Here is a 10708-nt window from a genome sequence, read left to right as displayed (position 1 = left end):
ACTTTACATCTATTAAAGAAGTTATCTAATTGTATTATCTCTTTTCTAGCCACTGGCTGTGAGCTCCTTGAAAGCAGGAACTGTCATTTATCTCTTGACTTTTTTTCTACAGTGGCTGGCAAAGAGTTTGTACTCATCTGTTGCCGAAAAGATAATGAATGAATGAGTAGAATGAATAATTGTTATCACTTTTTTTTTCTATTTTTGGAATAGTTGTTTCTCAACCTTTTTTTAATAGGTAAACCTTAAAATTTTCCAAAAAGATGTCATTGTTTTTGAACACAAAAATGTCAGGAAACTATTGTTAAAAATTGTATCATAACACAAAGTTTATGAATAAGATTGCAAATTAAGGATAATTGGACCTCTATAATGGACATTCAGAGAAATAACTTATCTCTAAATATCAGTTGCAAAAACATACATATTTAGAATACTGTTTGTAATCACAAGAATTGGCAAGATGTGGTTATTTGAAACAGAAGCAGTCATTTATAAGGGGAGAACAGATAGAATAAAAAACACTAGGGTAAATGTAAAGACAATGAGATGAACAAGGTTAAAAATGACTAAAGAAAATTAAAATTAAAAAAATAATTTCACATTTTCAATTCTTGTCAGTAAAAACAGAATTGACCCCCAGGAAATCATTTTAATGAACTAGAGGGGAAAAAATTAGAAATTCTCACAGAATTCAGAGAAAAAGTCAAAAAAATTAAAACAATGCAAGAGAAGATGGAAGCTATGGAAATAAACAACAACACTCCAGTATAAGGTTTAGACATATTTCTAAGGAATAAATGATAAAAAGTCAAAATAGAAGCACTGGTAGAAGACAATATTAAAAGTTTTTTTTCTGATTAAAGGTAGACTTTATATTTTACATATATATGTGTGTGTGTATATATATGTATATATAAGAAAACATATATATTTTAAACCTTGAAAGAATGAGTGAGTTACAAAGGGAAAATAAATTTGGATCATAAAGTTTATTTTAAATATAATCTTACATTTATTATGTATAATAGAGACATTTAAAACATACTATAGAATGATCCCTATAGTATAGTATAGACTATACTATACTATAGTATAGTCTTTCAAATGAGACATTTAAACTTTTTTCACTTCTGGTAAGTGACCTGTTTAATTTACTTTAAATTAGAGTTGGGGGGAATCATTTGACAACAGTAAATATAAAATTTAGACAATATTTTAAATAATATTTGAGGCCAATTGAGTATTTAAATGTGTATTGAAAAATAAGTTACAGCATCAAGTGTGGTTCAAAACTGCCTTTATGATCTTTTGGAGTTCTTTGTATTTTATGCTGTTTTAATTTCTAAATAGATAATTTTTGCATAAGAAAATTCTGGATACAATCATCATATGCTTTTAATTATGACTTTTAAAGTGTTTGAGACTTCTAGGGGTTCCTTTTGATTAGATAAATGCAACTTATAGATTTGATGATGGTCGTCTTAAGGCAAATTTACAGTCTGCATAGGATTTTTAAGCTTCTCATGAATTATATCACCAGAAGTTTCTTTGTGCTTGCTCTCTTTAACCATCAATCAATGTGACAGTAAATTTTAAAATGTAGGACTGATAGTTAAGAAACTCGAACCTCTATAACAATCTCAAACACTATGGTGTCAAAGAGGTAATTTAAGAGACCAGCTGACTGAGTGGCTGAGATATAAGTATGCTTCTCAGGCCCCTAAGATACTCATTTAGATGCCTTGGGTGCTCTCAGGTCATTCCTTTTTAAAAGGAAGAAATATTTATATAACTATGCAGTTATTAAATTTTTTAATTACACTTTTAAACAGATGTCATTTTTGCCTTAGAAAACTCTTTGACCTTCTGTATCCAGGCTCAACAAATGTTTTCCATAAAAACCCAGATAGTAAATATTTTAAGCTTTGCTGGCTGGCAGGTTTCTGGAACTACTCAGCTCTGCTGTTGAGGTGTGAAAGAATTCATAGATAATACATGAACAAATGAGCATGGCTGTGTTCCAGTTTTATGGACACTGAAATTTGAATTTCATGTTATTTTCAGGTGTCATAATTTTGTTAATGCTTTTTGAACCATTTTAAAATGTAAATACCATTCTTAACTTGGGTGCCATACAAAAACAGGTGGCAGACTGGATTTGTTCTGCTAGCTGAACTTTGCCAACCCCTGCTATAGATAGTTAAATCTACTGGTTGGGAAAATCTGCTTTAATAATACATTCTTAAGTTCCTCCACTACCTATTCTGCCACACTGTTCCAAAATTCTTACTGATTGTGCTTATGCCTGCTGACAAAAAAAATGTTCAATTTGTTATTAACAGCTTCGTTGTGACCCCAATAATGTTGCTACTTTGTCCCGCCTCACAAGTAGCTCACAGAAGTAAATAAAAAAATTTTTTTAGCACTGTCAGCTATAAAACTAATTGTCTTTTGTTAGATGATGTAGTGTAGTATAATGCAACTGGGGAACTTGGAAACCAGGCTGTACCTGGTTCTGCCACTATTCAGAGTAGTTGAGTTTCTCAAACCTCTGATGCTCCATTTTTTCTCCTCATCTGGAAGAAGTATTAAGAGATTATATTGTAATAATAAATATGAAATCACTAGTAAAGTAAAAAATATAACATTGTGGTGATGGTTGCACTTTATTATTTACTCTTCCATATGATTTCTGGCAGGGCTCCCTATTAATGCTGAAATATCCTTCTTGAAGATTAGATATAGATTAAGGATTGCATGTAAACTTTCTCCAGGCATTTTGCCTCCATGCACCCACACTTTTAAGCTGCTCTTAAATTCCTCACTATACAGATGTACCAAGTCCATATATTCTTTCTTATCACTACTCTATGAAGGCACAGACTTTGTCTGTTCTGTCCCTGCTCTCCAGTACCCAAAACAATGTCTGGAATGTATTTGGGTACTGACTGAATAAATAGTTCTGAGTGAATCAGTGACACGAGTAATCCCATATGTTCACTTGCCTTTCATTATCAAAAGGAATATAAAAAGCTTATTATAAATAAAATGTTTTTAAATACATAAAATATGTAAGATTACAAAGGAAATCTACTTTATTCAGCTCTACTAAAATATAGTTCTATCCACAAATCCTTTAGTATCCATAGACTCCAGTTTTTAAAATATGGAAAAATTTTTGCTACTATCAGAGGACATTGATCCATAACTATAAATTGTAAAATTACGTTAATAGGATCAAAAACAAATGCAACCTTTATTTGGTCTCTTTAAGTACTCCTTCCCCTATACTTTGAAATTATATCAAAAAGAGCAGTGAATTTTTTAAAAGCCTATTTTGGTTAAATTTCTTTTGGTTGCAACAAGGAAAAAACGGATTTTGGCAAGCTTATTCAAAAGGGGCATTTGTCTGGGAAGATGCTGGAGTGTCTCATGGAATTGACAGGTGGAAGGAAAGGACCAAAGTTAGCTCTAGGGATTTCAGCATTATCCAGAGTAGAGCCATTAATGAAGGTCTCAGTCATGTGTCCGAATTTCAAAATACTAAAAGAGAAACCTGATCGATCCAGCTTGGATCACAGATGCGTGCTTCAGTTGGTCAGCCAAAGTCAGAAGTAGAATCATGTAGTAGAGCTATCTGCACTGAGGGCCACTGTTTGGAGTCCGGGAAGCTGGGAAACTACCTCGAGAAATATGTAGTCTTAATGATCTGACTCCAGAAAACAACATTTATTTATATTTATTAATGTCTCAAGATGAAACATTTCACTTGAAGCTGCAAGACATCTTTGTCCATTGACACTTAGACTATATTTACAATTATGAATTTTAATATGTGTCAGATCACCTACTGCCATATGAATAAATGGCTTTATGTCATATAAGACTGCCAGTATAATGTAGTGACAATATAGCATAAGGGTTAAGAGGGTAGACCTTGGGGCCAGTCTTGCATGGCTTCTGCCCTACCACTTAACTAGCTGTGAAAGTTTTGACAAATTACTCAATCTCTGATCCTCATTTTCATTATCTGTAAAAAAGAGGTTTATCAGCGAGATTTTTCTGCGGTACAATCACCAGACGATCTCACTGTTATACCACAATAAGCCTTTAGTTTTTGATCAGCAGTCTGTGGGTAAGTAGGAATAGATCTGATCTAGGCTGGGCTCAACTAGACATGGTTCCAAGTGGAGGATGGGTTTAAGTCTGTGCCACATGTCTCTCATCTTCATTGGACCTACAGCTACCTGAAGAACTTTTTCTCAGAGTAAAATGCAGGATATAGCAAGGGAGAAACCAAACTGCTAAAGCATATTTTAAGGCTTTGCTTGTGTAATGTCTGCTTTTATTCCATTTTATCAAAGAAAGTCACATGGCCAAGTCCACAGTCAAAGAGCGGAGAGGTTTAAATGTACCTTCCATGGACATGTGGTGAGGAAAGGGAAGAGCGACTCAGTCTACCACAGTACATAGTATTAGTACCTATCTAGTAGAGTTGCTGTAAGTTTAATATATGTAAAGAGTTTTAAATAGTGCCTGGCACATAGTAAATGCTCAATAAATGTTATTATTAAGCATACTCTTTTGCAGAAACTAACATAAAAGTTTAGTATTGTTTATCTGTAACATAAAATACATATTTGGCAAATGTGTCACTTCACTGGAGTTAAACAGCCATGCTTAAATTTAATTAAAAACTAATCTCTAATTCTAAAATTGTAGATTAGATGAACAAGAATATGGATCTTTCAGTCTGACCAGCGAGCTTCTGGGATAGAGTGGTTCCTGACACAATTATTTAACTATTAGTAAAATCATAGATTAAAGGTCAAGTTTTACCTTCTCATTTTACAGATAATGAATTGAGCCAAGAATGGTGAGATATCTAAATTGAAAAGAAAGAGCTAGATGGATGAATGATAAATAGATAAGTAGTTAAAAATGGAAATGCAAGGAAGCAAACCTAGATCTCTAGAATTCTAGGTGAGAGCTCTTCACACTATATCTAAATGCTGTGCATCATATTTTTTCTTTCAGTGAATTTTAAAAGAAGAAATAATTTTAAGAAGCTTTTAAAATAATTTTTTCAACTAATCCTTCGATTGAGAAGAATTATTGTAACAAAGAATATACTCATACTGTAAACAAAACAAAAACAACTAATCCTTAACAGAAGCCTTCACTCATCCATTTAACTATTGAGTACTTAATATGTGTTAGGCACTGCAAAAAAAAAAAACAGCAAAAAAAACTCTTATCTTGTGAGCATACATTATAGAGAAACAAATAATGTATAGTATATTCCACAATCCCTTATCTGCAATTCCAAATCAAAAAGCTCTGAAACTGAATGTTTGCTACTCATACAGTAGTAAAACCTAACCTAAATCTTAATTCATTTAGTTGTAAAACTGCGAGGCTATTTATTTCTTGTTAAATAACACTTAGAATGTATACATCTTTTGCTGTAGATATTAACATATTTTATTTCAGAATGCTTTCCTAGGAGCTCCAGTGGCTCAATCGGTTAGCGTGGGGTACTTATACAGGGTGCTTTCCCAGACTTCTCATGTTGAGAGGCGAGAGGATGCATATTCTATAATTACAGTACGTTTACCATATTACCTTTAAAAGCTCAAATAATTCCCAAATACATCTGGCTCCCTTGGGATTGTGTTAGGCTGAATATATCCAGAAATTATAAATACTATGAATGGAAATGAAGCAGATAAGGGTATTAGGGCCAGTAGGGATAGGGATGGGGTTGGTAGGTGAGGAAGTTGTTTAGCTAGAATAGACTGAGAGGTGACATTTGAGCAGATTCTAAAACAAGCAATGGAACTCTCAAGGGAGAGGAAAGTGGTCCAGTTGTTGGGAACAGACTTGTGGCTGTCTGGGGAAGTGTTCCAGTCCGAGAGACCAAGGTCAAAGACCTAAACCAAAAGTGTGTTTAGCATATTTGAGGAAGAATGACAAGGCTGCAAGGCTGTAGAATACCAACAAAGGGAAGAGTGATCAAATAGGCTGTTAGAGGTAACCAGGGGCCCAGTCATCTAAGGCAAGATAAGGCCATTGGATATTATCTTAAATGTTATGGGATGTCTTTGAAGGGTTTGACCAAGGATATGTCTAAAATCCAATTTTCTTTTTTAACATTTCACTCTGTTGCTATATGGGTAATATGTTGTTATAGTAGTAAGGATTGAGAAAAATAAATGACCGTGACTGGATGAAATTCAGAAATTTTATGGTCTCTGGTCATTTTTAGTAAAATAATTTCTTAATCATACTTTAAAAAATATATCTCTTAGATATCCATCGAGCAGATGCTATGCTTTGAATTAGTAATCTAAATAATAAAGTATCATGTTTGTTGTTCTAGATTTTTCTCTAAGCATTACAGCTGAGAAATTAGCTTGGGCATGATAATTTTCTTCCTGATCGCTCTCCCTCTTCCAGAGATTCTTCTCTTTTACCTACTGGACAACAGCTAGAGGAAAGAGCCCTGAGCTTGTAGTAGTAAGAACTGGTTTCTTATGGAGGCTCTGCCACTAATTGGTTCTCATATTGGTTGAGTTAATTTCTCTGGATTTCATTTTCTTATAGTGTAAAATACTCGGGATTGAGTCATCTGATATAGCTATTTCTTAACTGTAGACATAAATTTAGCAAGTCCTGTGCGTAAGAATAAAATTCTATGATTCTTAATGAGACCTAATAAAAATTTCAAAATGTCCTTAAATATGAATCTAAAGAAATGTAGAATAACTGGCTATCTGTTCAAAAATAGTAAATTTCCCCTTATTTCCTTTTTAACAGGACCAAGGAAATAAATACCAGAAGCCAAGAGCACAGAATATTTCCTTCATCAATTCATAGACTCCTGATATTTCTCTAATTTCGTCAATACAAAGGAATGACCACCCTGACAGATGGCCACAAAGGATGTCAACAATTTTTTGGAGGCAAGCAATGAAATATTTGTGCCATGAGTTTTCTATTTCTAAGTATGTAGAAACAAATAGAATTATGTTTTAATGAAAAAAAAGTATTTATAATATAGCAATTTATAAAAGTATAGCTAAGCTATTTCTCCCTTATTTTTTTTTTCCCGAGCATTGTTGCATGTCAAAAATTACATTATGCTAAGCTGCTTTTGCCCTTACCTGAAGTATTTCATGGTGTAGGGACATGTTTCACCCTTAAATACAAGATAAAAATTTAAACAACAGAAATTAAATACCCATGTTTGAAAACAGGGCTCTTTGTAGCTATGTTGGACACACATATTCATATAGCTACAAATACTGAATAGTTTGAGAAGTTAGAATTATTTTCTACTTATTTTAATATTATCCATAGAATTTATTATTTTTGGTTTTAATTTCTGCATTTTTTCTCACTTGTTTTTAACAAGTTTCTAAAATGTTCCAAAATCTTGGGAAATTGCCCCTTTACATCCTTCACAGCTTTATATTTTGTGAGAATTTTACATCAGAAGATCCCATTGAATTTTTAGTTACTTTCATAGCTGCTCTTACTTTTCCTGGAATAACAATCAGTCAAGGATTGTGGACCACAGTGCCATCTTCAAAATTAAAATTAATTACTTTAACCTTTAAAAGGAAAGTTTACCTGGAATGAAATTATTTTAAAGGAAAAAAAAATTATAAATATAAGGAATCTGCCTTCTCCACCTTCATCAAAAATAAAAACTTAAGTAGATGAATATAAAATGAAATAAACTCATAAAAATTTAAGTAGAATGCACTAAAATTGAATTTTGCAAAGCATATTATATAAGCAGAGAAACTACTGATTTGCTCAGAATTTTTTATTTAATGTTAATTCAACTCTTAGGACTAAGGTTATCCAGCAAATGAGTCGGCTTTTTAAGTTGTACATTGAGGAATGCTTTCTAAGTGAAGGAGATCATAAATGTTTAAAAAGCCCAGTGTAGAACTTCTGAATTTTCTTTCAGTAACTAGAATCAAAATTAATATTTGCTTTTCTGTTGGGGAAAATTTCATCTAATTACATTCAAATTATTCTGCAACTTTTGGACAGCAAATCCTGATCACCAAAGAAAAGAAAGCAGCTGTGTTGCCCTTGCCTCATAGTTATAAGAATAGCATTATTATGCAGTCATTGGGATTTATAGAACCATGGATGGTTATTCACTGGCTGCCTTTGTTAGAGACACACCTAACCTTTCTGAACTGCTGATAATGTATGCATTCTGTTTGTAAAGCTCTTCAAAAACATAGATTCCTCTGCTCCTTCAGCAAACCAGTTTAGTTTAACAGCTCAGGAGAAGGAAGTTCTTTCTTATAACAATTTGTACACATTTATTAAATGACTGTTTCTAAAACTTTTCTAAGAACTATACTTTGATCACGGTTTAAGTCTTTTCTTATTTTAATACAATTCACTTAACTATTTTTAGAAATAGTTAAAATAGACCATTGTTAAGTTAGTGGAAATAGTTCCCATAAACAATACTTCTCCATTAGCAACCTATTGTCAAATTTCTCTCTCTAATATTTCCTTTTTTAACTCATCCATGTATCATATCTTATTTTGATCTTAAGTTATTCTTTAACCACAGCAACATATCTTATGTTATTTAGCTCCAATTTATATTTATTCCACATTGAGAACCAGCCCTTTGTTCTCCTTGAATTTCATTCCATTTACGACCATGTCATTAATAAGCCACAGATATTTATAATTCTAGTAGAAAGTGCTGACTATTTTACTTATTTCCCATATTTTAAGAGATATTTTTAAATTATCATAGTAAAAACTTTTAGCAGTTAGAAAGGCAACATAGAACATAGAACATATGACTTATAGGTATGACAGATTCATAGAACAGATTAAGACAAACTGATAAACGGCAGCTGTGCCACATCCACCAGCTGTGTGACCTTGGGCAAATTATTGATTCTCTTTAACCCATAATTTGTACGTCTTTAAAATTTGAATGATGATAATAATATAATTGTAAGGATTAAATGGTATAGAAAATATAAGTAAAAAGTTTAGATATTTAGCACTTGCCTATCACATAATTTCAATAAATAGGTGAGGTAGTTATTCTACTTTCTGCAAAATGATCGAAAGCAGGTTTTGTCATACTAAGTGCATTGCTTGCAAAATAAATAATGGATTTGCCCATTATACTCATACTAAATTTGTTTTACGTTATTATGTCTATTGTACCGATACTGAATTTTGTTCACATTGACATTTCCCAAAGAGCAGTTTAAAAGTTTATGCTTAAATTAACATGTGAAAATGCAGTTTACCCAGAAATCATGGTTAAAAACATAGTTGTTAAAACAAGCATTGTTAACCTTTGAGTTTCATGAAAACCATGTATATTCCAAATATTTCAAGAAATTTTATTTGTGTGTTCATGGACTCACAGCCTTTTCTAAAATTTTAACTTTATAACAACCACTATTATTTGGAGAACTATTCTATGTGCAAAGCAGAGAGAGCTCAAGAATATTCTTCTTGGGATTAAATATTTTTTATATATACTTTGATCAGATGTTTGTTTATGTGGGAAACTGATTTGATATTTCCACTAGAAAAATAAAAGTAAACAGACAATTCGGTTCTCTTTATTAGCTTCCTAGGTCTACTGTAATAAATTATCACAAACTGCATGGTTTAAGTTAACAAAAATTTATTCTCCCAAAGTTTCTGAAATCAGGTTGTCCTCAGGGACGTACCCTTTGAAGGCACTAGGGGAAAATCTATTCCATGCCTTTCTCTTAGCTTCAGGTGCTGCCAGCGATCCTTGGCATTCCTTGGCTTATAGCCGCCTTTACTTTCTTCTCCGCCTCCCTCATCGCCTGGTTTTCTCCCTCTGTCTCTTCTCTTCTTATAAGGACATGGCCATATTGGATTGAGGCTCATCCTAATTCAGTGTGACCTCATTTTAACTTGATTACATCTACAAAGACCCTATTTCCAAGTAAGGTCATATTCATCCATGTCAAAGGTTAGGATTTGAATATATATTTTATTTGGGGTATAGGGGAGACACAATTCAACTGATAACACTGTCTTTTCTATTTCTATATAGATACTAATTTTAAAAATAATTATCTAGAAAAGTGATGATTTTACTTGTGATGATATATGATCTATGAGTAGGTGTACATGTTTTGCTTATAATGATTTGGCAGTACCGTTTCTTGAACAGTTTCTTGATAATACTGTTTCCCATTAACTCAGTAGCTCTATTTTTTAAAATTATAGAACAATAGCTATTATGTTGTTTGTGTACTTGAGATCAGAGCTCAAATAATAGGGTTACATTGTTATGATCAAAGGCTTGTATCCATATTACATGTATCAGCAAATGAAAGACATTAGAGATAGTATGTCATTTGCATTTTTAATTATATTACGAGTTATCCTTTATAAATTAACTGAGAAAGTTCTTCCTTTGCTCTACTTGATTCAAAACAGGGCTACTTTTTATTTTCCTGAGTAAGAAATTCATTTTAAATTAAAATTAAGAAAAATTGTTTACCTTTCAAAATGAACTATATATTTTTAACTTTAATTCTTCTAATATATAACTTGGTATGTAGGTATATGGATCATGAGTACATTTTTATCATATCTTTCTTAGGGTCATCTCCCATATATTTAGACAATTGTCACAGATTTTTCATGTAATAAA

At 32.2% G+C, this 10708-nt stretch overlaps 1 protein-coding gene across 12 annotated transcripts in view; it reads left to right on the top strand.

The window, feature by feature from the left end:
* MBD5 (methyl-CpG binding domain protein 5) overlaps positions 1-10708 on the top strand; it is a 383463-nt gene that overhangs the window by 168912 nt on the left and 203843 nt on the right. For all 12 annotated transcript variants that reach the window (XR_002780142.1, XR_002780140.1, XR_002780157.1 and 9 more), the window contains exon 3: positions 6823-7010. The gene's annotated coding sequence lies outside the window, so the exon portion shown is untranslated. The remainder of the gene's footprint in view (positions 1-6822; positions 7011-10708) is intronic.

Source organism: Pteropus vampyrus, unplaced genomic scaffold, assembly GCF_000151845.1.
Source record: "Pteropus vampyrus isolate Shadow unplaced genomic scaffold, Pvam_2.0 Scaffold2, whole genome shotgun sequence".
Classification (NCBI taxonomy): domain Eukaryota; kingdom Metazoa; phylum Chordata; class Mammalia; order Chiroptera; family Pteropodidae; genus Pteropus; species Pteropus vampyrus.
Note: the sequence above shows the minus strand (reverse complement) of the source record. Positions and strands in the feature narration are given on the sequence as shown.